The sequence below is a fragment of the Amblyomma mixtum genome, chromosome 10 (genome assembly GCF_055824585.1).
Source record: "Amblyomma mixtum isolate Tamu chromosome 10, ASM5582458v1, whole genome shotgun sequence".
Lineage (NCBI taxonomy): Eukaryota > Metazoa > Arthropoda > Arachnida > Ixodida > Ixodidae > Amblyomma > Amblyomma mixtum.
The window spans coordinates 125,568,211-125,586,424 of NC_143021.1; the positions used below are offsets into that span (position 1 = coordinate 125,568,211).

The 18,214-nt window shown below is 48.4% G+C and overlaps 1 pseudogene; it reads left to right on the forward strand.

The window, feature by feature from the left end:
* Nucleotides 1-4,853: 4,853 nt before the first annotated feature.
* LOC149326872 (uncharacterized) lies at nt 4,854-6,556 on the forward strand (annotated as a pseudogene).
* Nucleotides 6,557-18,214: the final 11,658 nt, after the last annotated feature.

Consider the following 18,214-nt stretch of genomic DNA (forward strand, 5'->3'; position numbering starts at 1 on the left):
TCCGTACGGTGATGCGTCGCAAGCCAAAAGCAGAGGCTTCCTTTCGTCGTAGTGGCGGAGGACTGTACATCTTCGAATCAGGTCTTTCAGGGCATCGAATGACTGCTGATGGCGTGGCGACCATGTCCATGTCACATCTTTCCGAAGGAGTTGGTATAAGTCGTTGGCCACGGTAGCTCTTTGTTCCAAGAACCGGTCGTAGAACGTCAAGAGTCCGAGAAAAGCCTGTAGCTCCTGCTTGTTTGTTGGAGCTCGTGCTTCTGTGATCGCTCGCACTTTGTCCTCGGTAGGGTGAATGCCTTCCGCATCAATTCGGTGTCCCAGAAATTGCACCTCTGGCACCGCAAAACAGCACTTCGATTTGCTTATGCACAAATTAGCGTTTGCTAGCCTTTCGAGAACGAGCTCTAGGCGCACTGCATGCTCTTCAGTGGAAGTGCCACTGATGATGACATCGTCAAGGTAGACACAAACTCCTGGGATGCCCTGAAGCACTGTCTCCATGAATTTTTGAAATATGGCCGGGGCTGCAGCTACGCCAAAAGGCAGTCGCTTGACTTTGTACAAGCCTTTCAGTGTGTTAATTGCCAATAATTCAGCAGTTGACTCGCTCACCTTCAGCTGCTGATACGCCTGGGTGAGGTCCAATGTGCTGAAGACTCTTGCGCCACGTAGTACACTGAATACTTCTTCAGGTGTCGGTAGCGGGTAAGAGGACGCTTTAGTCGCAAGATTGACGGTGCTCCGGTAGTCTCCGCAGAGGCGTATGGTTCCGTTCTTCTTGCGAACTACGACAAGTGGTGTGGCCCATTCTGAATGCTGCGTCGGCTCGATGACACCTTGCTGCTCCAATTTGTCCAACTCTTTTTCAACTGAATCTCGGAGAGCAAACGGCACCGGCCTGGCCTTCAGAAATTTGGGTTGCGCGTTGTCCAACAACTCCAGTGTGACCGGGGGCCCTTCGTTTCCTGGAATCTCTTCCGAGAATACTCTTTCGTATTTCTCTTGCAGTTGCTCAACCATGTTCTGGCTCGGCGTCTGGTGTATGCCGCATATCATCACGCCTAGTGGAGAAAACCAGTTTCTCCCTAGAAGGCTTGATCCTGTGCCCTTCACAACAAGCAGAGGTAGCGTATGGGTCTGGCCGTTGTAGTTAACCTGCACGTTGGCAGAGCCCAATAGTGGCAGATTCTGTCCTGACCACGTTCGCAGGTGCGTGTCGTCTTGTTGCAGGGCGGGTGCGTCAGATGGCCATGAAGTTCGGAACGTGTCCTCACTGATCAGAGTACAGGCTGCGCCGGAGTCCACCTCGAACTTAATCAGCTGGTGATGTACGCTTACTTCTGTAAAAATCTTCGGTCGCGTGCCGAGATTCATGGTGTTCAGGTCGTACAACACAGATGGTGTTGCTGATGTTGTTCCATGGAGATCAGATAGCGGCGTATTCTCTGAGGCGTTGACGCTGTGATTAGGCTGGGAAGGTGACTTTATCTTGGCAAGTCTCCGTTTCGTAATGCATGCTCTTTCGATATGCCCTCGCTTGTGGCAAAAATTACACGTGGCTGACTGGAATCGACATCCCTGGGGGTTGTGTTGGTCGTCACACCGCCAGCAGCGTTGTGCCTTTTTGACCGATTTTACAACAACAGAAGGCTTGCGCACCTGGTTGCTTGTCTGGTGTACCGGCTCGGTGTTCCGGCGAATCCCTCTCTGCTGGTGACCGGCGCTCTCCGCTCGAACGGCGATGTCGTAAGCTTTGCTGAATGTGAGGTCCTTCTCAGCGAACAGGCGCTGCTGCAGTGACTCGTCACTCAGTCCGCACACAAATCTGTCGCGTAACATCACGTCCAAGGGAAGCATGGTGGTGTTAGCAGAAGAAGCTGCGTCTCCCTCCTGCCCGGTAGCTGTTGTCGACAGCGTTCCAAAATTGCAGTCGGCAGCGAGCTTCTTGAGCGCGGCTACGTAGGCGCTCACAGTTTCTCCTCCCAGTTGATCTCGTCGTTGGAAGCGAGCCCGGCTGTAGACCTCGGATGGCCTTGGGTCGTAGTGCTTTTGCAGCGCTTTTACGATGTCGTCGTAAGACACTGCCGCTGGTGTGCTTGGCTGAATAAGGGCGCAGACAGTATCGTAGGTCTGCTCCCCGCACAGCGTCAGCAGGTTGGCCCTCTTCAAGGCTGGGTCTGTGATGTTGTTAGCTTCAAAGTAGAACTGAAGGCGTCCAACCCACGATGACCACGATGAGCCGTTGAATTCTGGTATCTGGTTGGGAAACCCTCGCGTAGCCATGGCTTGTCAATAGCGTTGCGTAGCGCGGGTCGAATCCACTTTCTCGTCGCCACTGTCGTGTCCGGTCGCTGTGTTGAATGCAGCGAAAGACGCACAAGGTACTTTAAGACTTCGTTTATTTAAAGCCGATGAGGGTGCGACCAGCGTCGACCGAGGCAGGAGCCGAACTGGCCGCCCGAAGAAAGGAGGGAACGGAGAAGCGTCCACGGGAGGGAGTGGCTTCCCAGAACAGGAGGAGGGTGCGGGGGCGCACCGTGGGGGGGGCATCTGGCGACAGCGTGCGACGAGGGGCAAGTGGTCGTTAGGAGGAGGATGCGAGTGGACGTTAGGCGGAGGATGCGAGGGCGCACACACACAAAAGCAATAAGGGGACACAACACTTCTTTGCCCGCGTGGGTTCGAATCCCATCCTCGTCGCCACTGTCGTGTCCGGTCGCTGTGTTGAATGCAGCGAAAGACGCACACGGTACTTTAAGACTTCGTTTATTTAAAGCCGATGAGGGTGCGACCAGCGTCGACCGAGGCAGGAGCCGAACTGGCCGCCCGAAGAAAGGAGGGAACGGAGAAGCGTCCACGGGAGGGAGTGGCTTCCCAGAACAGGAGGAGGGTGCGGGGGCGCACCGTGGGGGGGCATCTGGCGACAGCGTGCGACGAGGGGCAAGTGGTCGTTAGGAGGAGGATGCGAGTGGTCGTTAGGAGGAGGATGCGAGGGCGCACACACACAAAAGCAATAAGGGGACACAACACTTGCATTATGTGTTTTCCCACTCCTGCTATAGCGCATATAATTGCGCTGCAGTATGTATAAATAAATAAATAAATAAATAAATAAATAAATAAATAAATAAATAAATAAATAAATAAATAAACATGTGTTTCTTCTTGCAAGCTTCCGACATATGCAGGTTTACATCTTTACATAAGTCAATGACATCTCCGATGTAGCTTGTGAAGCTTTCGCCGACCTGCCGCGGCCGCTCGCGGAAGCGCTTTTCGGCTCGGAGTTTCCTTACAGCCGTACGAAAAAACTTTGGAGAAGTTTGTCTTGAAGGACGCCCACCTTGTGGTTCCGACACCACACGATAGCCACACTAGTGTGATAAAAAATGACGTTATTTAGTTTTGGCGCATCGTCTCATTCATTTTAGAGGCTCGCCCGTTGTAAAGACTTCAGCCAATATTGGAAATCCTGCTTATATGTGCCGCTGAAGTTGCCCGGGTCTCGTTGGCGAAGGGAGCCGGCACAGATAAGGCTGGGTCCACTTGCACGGCTTGGTGCTGAATGTCGTTAGATATCGCAGGTGGGGGGAGAGTACGGCTGCGGAGTGTTAGGACTGTTACGGTGGGACCTCTACCAAATGTAAGACAGGCGTTTGGTGAAAGGAACTTGGGAAGCGGAATGAGCGACAAAAACAGCCCGAGGTTAAGCCAGGTCACGCGCAGAAACACTTGACGATTGCAATGCGGCTGAAGCGCACCTTCATCTTGGTCTTTGCTATGAATGTAGGCCTTCTTACAGTTATAAGTTTATCATTACCCTGCTTCATGTGTACAACTTTATATGCTACGTGTATTTACCGCACTTACCGTAGTCTTTCTCCAGTGTTGTATAATTTTCTGTTTAATTCTCAGATAATTGCTATGGTGTAATTGTGTGACAAGCTGAAATGTTTCAGATATGTTCTGGTGATGCCTCCCCCCTGTGTAATACCCATTCCGGCTTTTAGGGTCATAAAAAATTAAAAGAAATGACTTTCGTACCGAAGTCAATAGCCATTGTCCCCGCGGCTACCAAGCAAATAGAGGAAACTGAGAATGAATGAATGGGCTTCGCAATATTCAGTAGTTGTGTTCGATAAGTTTTCAGTACAACACGTAATGTTGCATACGAGACGACAAAGAAACTATTATGATCCAGTGTCACGCGATGAATTTTACTGACACTCGGTGCAGAACGCACTTGCCACGTTGTGAGTTTCGCGAACTCACTCCTGTGGTGGTGGCGCTGCTGCAGTGGCCGGCGTGGTGAAGATGACGATGGTGTAGTGCGCGTGGAGTGCGGAGTGCGCGTGAGTGTGCTTGAACGCCGCGGTTGTGCCTGGGTCGGCTCCGGAGACCCGTGTGTGTGAGTGGGCTGTTCCGCAGTGATGTGACGGCTTCGGGCCGCCGTCTCTCCTGGGCCATCCTTCAGCGACGCGTCGACACCGGCTCGCCGCCTTCGTGACCACCGCCTCGCTTGGGCGACCACTGACCAGTGTCGCCGGGCAGACCAGCGTCCGGACCAGCGACTCTGCCGTGTCCTCGAATCGTGAGTGGCACTGGACATTTGTGGCCGCAGGCTTTGGGCCATTGACTTGAACGCCGTCCTGTTCCGTACGAGCCCCGCCTGCCTCTGTGCACACTCCTCGCGGTTTTGGGTGTTGATGCGCAGCGACATATAAAGGTGTCATAGCTAACGCGCCCATTGATGTATTCTTTGACGGGCGCGGCGAACCACCACATTTTGGCGAGCCTGTTCCCAGGATAGGTGCTTACGTGCAGCTGACGCACCCGTCTGGGAGGACATCATGGATCTTGAGAAGTTGTTGTTGGCAGGGAAGGAAATGGGCATGGGCGGGGCTGCATTAAAAGAGTGGGTTGACGGATAACGTGTCCGGGAGAGGGACGAACGTGCCCGAGAGCGTGAAGACCGCGCAATTGAGACTGAGCGACTCGCCCAAGAGTCGGAGCTGCGCGCTAAAGAACATGAGAGGGAGCTCGCAAGAATTCAAGGCGAACAGCGTCTGCTGGAGTTGCGATTGCAATTGCTTGCCCGTAGCCTGGAAGCGCCGCCTACTTCAGGTTCGGACTCTCCCGACAGTGTGGCGCGTGGTGTATCGGGAACTGCTTCCAGCCCGCATAAGTTAATTCCACCGTTCAACGAAGGGCGAGACGATTTGGACGCGTACCTACAAAGGTTAGAATGTGTCGCGTCGCGCCATGAGTGGCCTTGTGATAAATGGGCTCTTTCGCTCAGCCTCTGTCTTACGGGGGAGGCTGTAACTGTGCTCGGTCGGTTTGACGCTGTTGCTGTCCTGGACTACAGTCTGCTGAAGCAAGCGCAGCGTTTTCGCTACACCGCGGAGGGATATCGCGAAAAATTCCGCAAAGCTAATCCCGAAGATAACGAGTCAGGCCTTCAGTACGCAGCGAGGCTGTCGGGCTATTTTTATCACTGGCAAGAAATGGAAAAGAGAGAAAAGAAGTACGGGAGCTTGAGGGATGTTATTGCCGAGCGATTTATGAGTGGGTGCAGCCCGTCTCAGCGTGTTTTCCTTAAGGCGCGAAACTGTGTGACACTTAATGCGCTTTCACGAGCTGCAGACCACTTCATGGAAGCTCAGAGTTTGACCAAGTTAGGCAAAGATAAGATTCCTAAGGAGCCGACCGCTGCTCTTGTGGGGAAAGCAGAGTCGTCCCGGAAGGAGGGGAAGGCAGACCATCGCTGCTTCCTCTGCGGAAAGACAAGACACCGTGCCTCTGAGTGTTGGTCTCGGACGCGAAGTGTGCCGGCTGGGACCTGCTGGAAATGTCAAAAGTCTGGCCATCGCGCAGACTCGTGTCCCAAGAAAGGAGGGGCACAAGGTCAAGCTTCCTGCATGTTTGGTGCAGAGAATAGAAGAGCTACATCAGAAGATACAACCGGATTTGTGGTTCTTTCAGGAATTGTGACCGCATCCCCATCGTCAATGTAACTGTAACCCGTCTGGCAAACGGGCAGGCTAGTGTGATGCCAGTCGCCAAAGGACTGCTGGAAAATCAGCCCGTTAGTGTGCTTCGGGACACTGGCTGCAACACAGTTGCTGTGCGACAATCCTTGGTTCCGGAGGCAATGTTTACTGGATCGAAAAGTCCCGTATTCCTGCTCGACCGAACCATTCATTACCTGCCGGAAGCTACTGTCTTCCTGGACACACTCTTCTTCACCGGCACGGTTCGAGCAAAATGCATGGCTGACCCTTTATACGATGTGGTTCTTGGGAACATCCAGGGTGTGCTGTCTCCCTTCGCCCGAAGCAGCCTGAGCTTCTCGGCCCTCGAAGCAAATCTCGGCGTGCAGAGTCTAAAGCTTCTGAGTGGAGCAGCAACGTCGTCGCGGCTGACTCTGGAGGCGACATCTCATCATGTGCCCATCGAGACAATTCGACGCCATCAGGACGTGGTGATTCACCGGAAGCGTGGACCAGTGATCGAGGACTTTCCGTGTTTGGTCCTGAACCTGCACATTTGACAAATGATGTGGCAGATTTGTCTTGAACCTACGAGACAGACCCGATGATAGCGGTTGCGCAGGCGAAACATCCAGCGTCTCATTTGCCAGTGGTACCGACATTCGCTACAACCACTAGCCGCAGTCTGCTGCATGAGTACCAGCGCAGCGACGAATCGTTACGCCCTTGCTTCGAAGCCGTCGGCACCACAGTTGTGACTAGAGCCCATGAGACGCTATATTTCTTTACCGACGGAATCTTATTTCGCAAGCACAAGATGCCGTGCCAGAAAGAACTCGAACAGCTCGCTGTTACGCGACTGCTGCGAGAAACCGTGCTTAAGTTTGCACACGAAGGCATTTTGGCCGGTCACCAAGGTGTGATGAAAACGACGGACCGCATGCTGGAAGAGTTTTATTGGCCCGGGGTCCAGTCGGAGGTGAGGCGGTTCGTCAAGTCGTGCGATATTTGTCAAAGAACGGTGCCTCGGCACCTCGTGGTCCGCGCCCCCTTGGGAACTATCCCTATCATTGAAACCCCGTTTACACGAGTTGCTGTTGACGTTGTTGGGCCACTGTCGCCCACATCCGAGAAAGGGAACCGGTATATCTTGACCATGGTGGACTTCGCTACAAGATATCCGTATGCTATTGCCTTACGCTCTATTGAAGCGAAACAGGTGGCCGAAGGACAGCTAGAGATGTTTTCTAGAGTTGGGATACCTCGCGAAATAGTCGCCGACCGTGGCTCCTACTTCATGTCTGCTGTCATGAAGGAATTCAGACGCCTCCTCTCAGTAAAACAGCTGCGGAAAACGCCCTACCACCCAATGGCGAATGGGTTAGTTAAACGTTTCAACGGCACGCTGAAACGCATGATAAGCCGCATGTGCCAAGAGCGACCTAAGTGTTGGGACCGGTACTTGGGACCCTTGCTGTTTGCTTACAGGGAGCTACCGCAGAGCAGCACCGGCTTCGCGCCCTTTGAACTGTTATACGGAAGACACGTGCGAGGGCCGATGAGTGTGCTGAGAGATTTGTGGGCTAACAGCCCTTTGGATGAAGAAACCAAATCCACCTATCAATACATGATGGAGGTTCGAGAACGCTTAGAGAACACCTGTGTTCTCGCCTCAGAGGAGTTGAAGAGGGTTAAACAGCTGCAGAAAGCCTATTATGACAAGCGCGCTAGGAAGCGACAGCTTTCCAAGGGTGACAAAGTTCTGGTACTGCTGCCTACTGACTCTAACAAACTGATCATGGCATGGAAAGGCCCTTTTGAGGTATTGGAGAGGCGCAGTGACGTATACTATGTTATTGATCTGGGTTACAGAGTCACACTCTTCCACATTAACATGTTGAAAAAATATGAGGAACGAACGCCTTCTGTGCCGAATATAGCAGGAGCTGCCAGTGCTACTGAGGAGGATGGGCAAGGCGTCACAGGCGTACGACTTCCACGTAGAGTACATAAGAGGGTCTGCAAACGTAGGAGCGAATTATATGAGCCGCGCGGATTATTGTGGGGATTAAGGGGGTCCTGACTTAGTTATTGCCTCTATCCTCCAGCCATTTAGTGTACCTAGGCACTGTTTTTTGTATTACTTCATGTGCTGTTGTCCGCTGTTGTCACTTGTTGTCTACTCTTATTTGTGTGCAAGTTGTCGGCGCTAACTTCGTATTCCCTCTGTACGACTATTTCCTTTTGTGTGACTACTTGTGCTGAGTGACCATATTTGTGTACTGCTTGTGCTGTCGTGTGGTGTTGTGCGCGCTGTGGTGTTGTGTTGCCCTTCTCACGTTGTGTGCACCCCAGCGTTGGGCGCGTACAACTTTCTGGAACACGGGGGAAGTGTGGTGGTGGCGCTGCTGCAGTGGCCGGCGTGACGAAGATGACGACGGTGTAGTGCGCGTGGAGTGTGGGGTGCGCGTGAGTGTGCTCGAACGCCGCGGTTGTGCCTGGGTCGGCTCCGGAGACCCGTGTGTGTGAGTGGGCTGTGCTGCAGTGATGTGACGGCTTCGGGCCGCCATCTCTCCTGGGCCATCCTTCAGCGACGCGTCGACATCGGTTCGCCGCCTTCGTGACCACCGCCTCGCTTGGGCGACCACTCACCAGTGTCGCCGGGCAGACCAGCGCCCGGACCAGCGACTCTGCCGTGTCCTCGAATCGTGAGTGGCACTGGACATTTGTGGCCGCAGGCTTTGGGCCATTGACTTGAACGACGTCCTGTTCCGTATGAGCCCCGCCTGCCTCTGTGCACGCTCCTCGCGGTTTTGGGTGTTGATGCGCAGTGACATATAAAGGTGTTATAGCTAACGGGCCCATTTGTGTCTTTTTTGACGGGCGCGGCGAACCACCACACTCCACTTACTTCGGCAATGCGAGTGTTTGGTCTCAACCGCAGCGCGCCGGCACAAAAATTATTTTTTAGAATTAAAAGGTATTCAAATCTGCAACCCATCTTCTTGATTGCGATTCAATGAGAACTTGTTTTAAGTCATCAGCAGCTGTAGATATAGCACACATTTGAACAGGTACTCTCCCCCTGCCAGGTGACTATGACCCTCTTCCGTGGTGTGCCTAACGAGTCCCCAAGGTTCCTCTGTGCAATTTTGGCAGTTGTGGAGACCGGATTAAGACGTTTTGCGAACGCACGTTGCCAATGAATGTAGTTTTGACGACAGTTCACCTGGAATCTACTATTGCTTAAATTGCAGAAGGCGCGCGCATGAACGAGTGTGCCGGTGGGACCAAAACTGCTACGCAGTGCTTTCGGCAGTTAGCAGCAGTACTCTTAGAAAGAAGGTAGTAGTACTTACTAACTTGGAGGGAGTAACTAGTTGTCACATATGTTACTGCCCTGTTAGTAACTGCAGTTAGTTACGGGTAGGTTCGTAACAGTTACTAACCCACTAACGCCAGCTACCCGAAGTTAGTAACGGTAAAGTTGTAATGGCTGCTACCTAGTCACTAGCTGCAGTTTTTATTGCGTAGCATTAATTGTATACTTGGTGTTATCGTTGAGACTAAGATGTGTTTTTAAATTCGTGCTAAAGATACTAACCGTTTCTTCTGCTGAATAACATACAGAGCAGCACGCCTTTTGCTCTGCAAGTAATAGCAGTCATCTAGATATTTCACAAAGACCTACACGAATTACTATGAGTGCATAAATTTAGCCCAAATGGACGCACACAATCGTAGACTTTTAATATATGCACCATATTTAGCGGCTAGCAGTAATATGTGTGGCAAAGGCGCTAGAGTCGCAGTCGCTGTTATATTGTTGGAAATATTTTCGCACTGCACGAGAAAAACAACATGGGCACGAATGCATTCTCTTCCTTACTATTGAGTAGGTATATCTCATAATCAGTGCTAGGTACAACATGTGTTCCAAGGAGACATGTCGCGATCGCGGGATTAGATTCCACAAGTGCAACATGTCTTAATCAGTGCTAAATATCTTCATTTGCGATCTGATATGCTGAAAAGACAAAAGAAATAGGTCGTTTCTGCATCAACCTATAGCTTTAACGGCAAAATTGCGTATGTACACAAGGCATGTCATTCTTAAAAAAAAATCCTGTATCGTTACAAAATGAAAAATTCTTAAAAAGCTGACTACTTCCGCAAACAGACTCGCGTCCATTCGTGAAATTAGTGCTCACTGTCATAAAAACAATAGGAAAGTGGTTTAGTACTTGGGTGTTGATCAGTAACTAAAGCTGAGACCATGCCAAAAACGAGAGAAAAAAGTCTGCTACAGAGTGCAATACACATTCCTAACATTTATTCGTCACTTTTCTTCGAGGAATTTTCAATGGAAGAGATTGTGTGGACCACTAACGGTGACTTCTTTAATGTGGCGAGGCCATAAAAGTCCTCCAGCATTGTAAGGGTGTTGTACGTAGCATCCAAAACCGAATACATTTCCATAACTGCTGCCACGCCCGATTTTACATCGATTACCTCAACGTTGAGGCTCTCAAACGTGGTAACAATATGGGTTGCTACATGACGTTTTGTAATGTTCAGTTATATGGCGGGGTAGGTGTCCTTAAAACAGTAGTATTAGCCAAATCAGTGCCAATTTAGTAAACAAATAGTCTAAGAAAATGCACTTTTTACTGGTCCTGTCATAAATCTTAATGCTCTCTAGAAGCGTTGGCAGCAACTGTAGCCCACCAACCGCAAACCGGGCTGTCGACCAAAAATTTGTTATAGGACTGAGCAAGATTATGAACACGCAATAGATATACGTACACTTTCTACATCGCTTTCCAATTTTTTCAGATGTGTTTCAATTTCTGCAAAATTAATTCTAGTGCAGCGTCGAGCCTTAGCTAGCTCAAAATACCCCTCGCTGTACTGGTTTACAAATTTTACAAATGCGAGCAATGTTAGCTTCAGATATATGCTCACCACCGCGGTGAACTCCCCATGAAGCTTGAATGAAAAAATACAATTTCCAATGAATTACTAGAAAACAAAAATTTAGCAGCAGTAAGGTTAAGACCGGAAATTAGCATCAATAAACATTCTGCCGTCGAGAGAAGACAATCTAATAATCTTGCATATTTTCAATAATCAAGGCGGAACAAATGCAACAGTTTTATTCTGTTCACCTTTTCAGCAATTGCTAAAGCTGGATATCTTTGCAATACTTCATCTGTCGATGGCTGCGTATCCCTCATCCATTTCCTCTTTGACGGTGTTGTCTGTTTCATGGAATCACGAAGCTTCTCTATGTAGGGGAGGGCCGTTTGACCTCCTTCGCCATGAAATAATCATGCCCATTGATTGTCAATGCACCACGGTGAAATGCTGCGTCTGAAAGATTTCCAGTCTAAAAGGAAAACAGCTTGAAGAGTTGTATTGTTAAAACATTTACGTGTAAAAACGCGAACCAAACTTGTAGTGTGTGAAATGTTTTGTTGAAAATACACTGCGTCCATTCTGGAACTGGACATATACGATGAAGATACCCGCACTGCAGAACTCGCCTAGTCGCATTAGTCAGTACTACAGCGGATGTGCAGAGTAAGCCTTTGCAGGGTCGACCAAGGCAAGGAATCTAAGTTCTGCATGTTCTCCCCCTCTGTAGCGCGTTGTCACAGCCGAGAAATTGCCTGTTCAAAGATGCGCATGAGCTGCGTAGGCCCCGTGAAGAAGATATCAGAATTGCGGCAAAAACATCCACGATAATTATCCAACTCACGCGAAGCATTTCTGATTGCTTGTAAACGCAGATGTAATTTTTAAGCTTTCCGTTTGGAAACATGTCAGAAACCTGCATTTTCCTCTTAGAAACCCTGTTTCCGTTGCTGCTGTAGTCAACGCAAGATCAGGCAAGGAAAATCGAGTTCCGAAAAGCTAGCCCTAACGGATTTATTTATACCGTTGTTAAGTGCGCAAGTTAAGTGCACTTACAGAGAGTGGGCTTCAGCATCATGAGTGACACTTGAAGCTATGCGGTGCTAAATGGGTAAGCAACGTGCACTCGTAGTAAAAAAATGGTGAGCGGAATTTTTGAAGAGGTTGATGAAGAGAAAAAGGATTCATAAAAATTGATTGTTTGACATGAGAGCGCAAATAAAATCAGCCTAAACAATTTTTAGCAATGAAAAAAAAAACTAAATGCCGAGAGCATTCTGCAGTCCACTGTAATGGCTCACATCTTGGCAGCAGGGACAGTACAGACATGTTCTGCAAACTCTGGGGGGGGGGGGGGGGTTCTGACTCTGTGGACTTATAGGGATGATCCAATTTAGATTTTTAAGCTGAAGATGCTCTTCTTTATTGATATAAACACATAAATCATTTCGCCTTCTTCCATGCAGTGAAAAGAATGTCATCAAAACAAATTTCATTAAAAAAACGATCGTTCACCACCTGTACCAAACACAGCCAGAAGTCAATGATGTTTATGAGAAACTCCTAGAGGGCGTGCCCAGAATGTAATGAAACTTTATCCGCAGAAAAAATTTATTCAAGGTATTGTTACAAACGCTTAAAACTCTACGAAGTAGTCCTCTTTGGCATCTAGAGATTTTTGCCAGCGGCTCTGCCATGCACTGCACGCATACTGGAATGTGTTGTTTAGAGTCTTTGTCACGGCGGTTTGGATAGCTTTGATGTCGCCAAAACGGACTCCTTACAAGGCGCTCTTGATTACGGGGAACGTAAAAAAGTTTGTCGGAGCTAGTTTGTCGGAGCCAGGTCAGGATTATAGGGGAGCTGGGGTAGCAACGCCAAGTTTTGCTTGGCCAGGAACTCCCATAGGCACAGAAAAGTCTGGCTGGGAGCGTTGTCATGGTGCAACTGCCAGGTATCGGAGATCTCCTTTCGCGCTCGGTGGACACTTTTTCTTGATCTTTTGAGCATAAGCAGGTAGTAGGCAGCGCTGATTGTATGTCCTTGGGGTACGAATTCTTTGTGAACCACACCCGTGGCGTGGAAAAGACAACTGACATTGTTTTTACTTTCGACTTGCCATTTCTAGCCTCCTTGGGGCGAGGAGACTGTGAGGTGTGCCATTCGGAACTTTGACACTTCGTCTGAAGTTCGTACTCAAATATCCATGTTTAGTCACCGGTAACGAGAGTGCCCAAAAATTAAAGTTCAGTATGCAGGCGTTCCCACAGTTCGCTCGCGATCACCGCTTGGTTGTTCTTATCGTCGTCAGTCAACGAATTGGGGACCAGCTTGCCGCACACTTTCCGCACGTTCAAAATGTTTCTTGCGATGTCATACACGGTGGTTTTTATACTTGAGTCTTTGCTATCATCCGCACACTCATTCGGCGGTTGGTGCTCAAAAGATCACGAACACGAGACACATTTTCATCACTTTTGTTTGTTTTTGGCCGTCCGAAGCGGGATTGATCATCGACGTCTTCCCGGCCCGTATTAAGCACCTTCAACCACCCTGAAACTTCAGAATATTATGAAGCAAAATTCCTATAGGTTTACTGAATCGTTTGGCAGGTGTCGACAAGACTTATTTGGTTCAGTACAGAACTTGATCGCGTACCGTTGTACGCGAGCTGATGCCATCTCATGTTGTGAGCCGCCGCGGTGGCTCAGCGGTTATGGTGCTCGGCTGCTGACCCAAAAGACGCGGGTTCGATCCCGGCGGCGGCGGCTGGAATTTCTTTGGAGGAGAAATTCTAGTGGCCCGTGTACTGTGCGATGTCAGTGCACGTTAAAGAACCCCAGGTGGTCGAAATTTCCGGAGCCCTCCACTACGGCGTCTCTCATAGCCTTAGTCGCTTTGGGACGTTAAACCCCATAAACCAACCAACCATCATGTTGTGACACAGCCCTATCAGTAGGCACACGGAAACACCGATCCAGGCGGTCCCAGAGCTTGCAGTAGACGGCGCAAGAGAATGATGATAAACTGAAAGTCTCCCACTCCCTTCCCCACCCCCTTCCAACAAATCATAGCATGGTAGGACCGATAGCAGCGCTAAAAAAATAATTGCAGAACTTCCCGGCCACGCGCTGTGAATGCCCTGCCAAAATGAAATTTCAGTTACCAAATGATGTTACATTTTAGCAGATGCAGTCATTTGTACATTTTTCCTCTTGCCGAAAATTGTTATTGCATCTTGCACGGCGGGTAGTGTGTTTAGAATTTTTCGCATGTAGCCGAACTTGTACTTGAAATACACTTTCCATGAGTTCTGCGAAATTTTTTTTCCTCGAAACCTTTCCAGCCCACGAGAAGTCTACAGTTTCATTTTATAATTCGTGGAGCAATATCGGCAATAAGCCATGCTGCGAAAAGCAGGAATTAAGTACAAAAAATCGGAAGGAAGCCTGCTGTCAAGCTTGCTAAGATATATTGCCTACCAAACACAAATGCAATTGCTGCTGTAGCCACCCAGCCAGTGCCAAATGTCTCCCTGAGGACGGGATATTCTTTGACTACGGCTTTTGCTGCTGTTTCACAAAGCCTACCTTGGGAATTGTGGGCACAGTGGAAATTAGTTATAATGAATAAGAAACATAACTACGTAGATGAATACATACGCATTTATAGTCAATAATTGGATGGTGATTCATGCAACATTCCTGGATTTTGGGTGGCTGGATACTTCCCCGTGTTCTGTATTTACAATTGCGCTCCTTTTATTCAAACGTATAGGAGGCAGCTTACATTCACTTTCCTCACAGGCCAAATGCTCACTGTTATCCGCAACATTACTTCCCTGATAGGCGTAAGGGAGACCACATCCAGGAACCAGTCCAGTTCTTATGTTGTGCTTAAAATAGAGATACTAGTTATTGCCACATGACTTTCCAGAGTGTAAACGAATTTTATTTTCATTTCAGGTACCAACCAAGCAGTGTTCTTGCAACTCTTCATCCCTAATAATGATAAACAGTACGTTTGCCTAACAGTGAAGAGGCGTAATCTCACGTTTACACTTGTTGGTGCGTATATTTCTCCATCAAGTCGATTTGACACTGCACGATTGAGTGACCTGATGGCGGTTACACCCGGCCCTTGGATCATCATGGGCGACTTTAACGCTCACCACACCATGTGGTTCATTGGTTTGTTCATAGAAGGTTGTTCATAGAAGGTTGTTCATAAAAGATTCATAAAAGGTGACTATGGCGTAGGTTCTAGGAACAGTAGGGGAGAGTTATTAGTGGAATTCGCAGACAGAAATAATTTACGGATTATGAATACCCTCTTCCGCAAACGAGCAAACAGGAAGTAGACATGGAAGAGCCCCACTGGTGAGACTAAAAATGAAATACACTTCAATTGTGTGCACACCCTGGCATAATAGAGGATGTGGAGGTCCTCGGTAAGGTCCGTTGTAGCGACCACAGAATGGTAAGGTCGCGTGTTAGCTTAGATTTGAAGAGGGAACGGAGGAAACTGGTGAAACGAAAGGCTAATAACGAGTTAGCATTAAGAGGGAAGGTAGAGGAATTCATAATGTCGTTGCAAAACAGATTTTCCGCTTCAACTGAACAAGACGACCATAGTGTTGAAACAATGAATGATAATCTTACAGCTATCGTTACAGAGTGCGCCGCAGAAGTAGGTGGTAAGATGGTCCGAAAGGATACCAGCAAGCTATCTCAGGAGACTAAAGATTTGATTAAGAAACGCCAAAGTATGAGGACGTCTAACTCCACAGACAGGATAGAACTAGCAGAGCTATCGAAGTTAATAAATAAGCGCAACGTAGCCGACATAAGAAAGTTTAATGTGGAGAAAATCGAGCATGCTCTAAGGAACGGAAGTAGCCTAAAATCAGTGAGGAGAAAACTGGGCATAAGCAAAAACCAGATGTATGCTCTAAAAGACAAACAGGGCAATGTCATCGGCAATATGGATTAGATAGTTGAATTAGCCGAAGAGTTCTACACAAATCTATACAGTAGCGAATGCAATCATCAAGTTACTGAGGGAGGCAGTCGAGCACAGCAATGGGACATCCTGCCAGTAACGAAGGAGGAAGTAAAGAAAGCCTTATGAGAAATTCAAAGAGGGAAAGCAGCTGGTGAGAGTCAGAAAACAGCAGAATTGTTGAAGGACGGAGGAGAGATTGTGCTACAAAAACTAGCCACCCTGTATACGCAATGCCTTGTGACCTCGGAAGTACCAGAAGCTCGGAAGAACGCTAACATTATCTTAATTCATAAGAAAGGAGACGTTAAGGACTTCAAGAATTACAGACCAATCAGCTTATTGTCCGTTGCCAACAAGGTATTTGCTAAGGTAATCGCTAATAGAGTCAGGACAACCTTGGATTTTAGTCGACCAAATTATCAGGCAGGCTTTCGTAAAGGATACTCGACAATAGACCACATTCACACTATCAATCAGGTGATAGAGAAATGCGCAGAATATAACCAACCCCTATATATAGCAAACAAGGGAAGGGGTATGAGGGGCTCGTTATAAATATGAAAGAAGCAAACAGCCACAGAAACCAAGGGGCACAGGGGATTTTAATTAATTTATTTATTTTGTGGTGTTGATCAATTTAAAATATTACTGAACATGTTATCGCTTAAAGCTAATTGAATAGAAAAGCAGAAGAAAAAACAACCACTGCCGCCGGTGGGATCCGAACCCACGACCTCCGAATTACGCGTCCGGTGCTCTACCTCTGAGCTACGGCGACGGCTGTCAAATCTTCTGCTTTCGGGGGTATTTATGTTTACAAGTAACCTAACCTTGAGAGTGTTCATCAGCGCCACCCGCGTTCATAAGCGGCGGACGTAGGACGTCCTGAGTTACCGCAGGTAGTGACGTAGAACCTATATATAGCCTATATATAGCCTCCATTGATTACGAGAAAGCATTTGACTCAGTGGAAACCTCAGCTGTCATGCAGGCATTGCGGAATCAGGGTGTAGAAGAGTGTTATGTGAAAATATTGGAAGATTTTTGTAACGGTTGCACAGCTACTATAGTTCTCCATAAAATCAGCAATAAAATTCCAATACGGAAAGGTGTCAGGCAGGGAGACACGATCTCGCCAATGCTCTTCGCTGCCTGCTTACAGGAGGTATTCCGGGGACTGGAATGGGAACAGTTGGGGATAAGAGTTAGATGACATTGCCTTGCTAAGCCACTCAGGACAAGAACTGCAAAGCATGATCAATCAGTAAGACTGGCAGAGCAGAACGGTGGGGCTAAGAAATAACATGTATTAAACCAAATTAATGTTCGAAAGCCTAGCAACGGAACAGCAGTTCGCAATTGGTAGCGAGGTGCTGGAAGTAGTAAGAGAATATGTCTACTTCGGGCGGGTAGTGACCGCAGATCCGGATCATGAGAGGGAAATAACTAGAAAAATAAGAATGGGGTGGAGCGCATATGGCAGGTTCTCTCAGATCATGAATGGTAGCTTACCAATATCCCTGAAGAGAAAAGTACACAACAGCTGTATCCTACCGGTACTAACCTATGGGGCAGAAACGTGGAGGCTAACAAAGAGGGTTCAGCTTAAGTCAAGAACAACGCAGCGAGCTATGGAAAGGAAAATGAGAGGTGTAACGTTAAGAGATCGGAAGAGGGCGGAGTGGGTGAGGGAACAAACGCGGGTTAATGACATCTTAGTTGAAATCAAGAGGAAGAAATGGGCTTGGGCAGAGCATGTAATGCGAAGGCAAGATAACCGCTGGTCCTTAAGGGTAACGGAGTGGATTCCAAGAGAAAGCAAACGTAGCAGGGGACGGCAGAAAGTTAGGCGGGCGGATGAGATTAAGAAGTTTGCTGGGATACAGTGGCGGCAACTGACAAAGGACAGGGTTAATTAGATAGGCATGGGAGAGGGTGTAGTCAGGCTGATGATGATGATGACACCACGTGGTGTTAGAATGAACTTTAGCAGTCGGAAACTTGTGTCTTTCGCCTCTGACCATGACCTTTAGAGTTTAAATGATGGCTCCCCAGCTTATATTCGAGGGACAACTTATAGCAGCCGCCTTGACTTGGCTTTCGTTTCTCGATGCCTTATAAGCAACGTCCCATGGTTTTCGAATATTGAAACCCGCGGCAGTGACCATATCCCTACATATCTTACAATTACTGGCCTTTCCACATGCACCTCTGCCACACGCATGCGACGCATCGATTGGTCAATGTTTGAAGCACTTATGGAAGATGCATCCAGAGAAGGTTCATCAGCAAGTTTT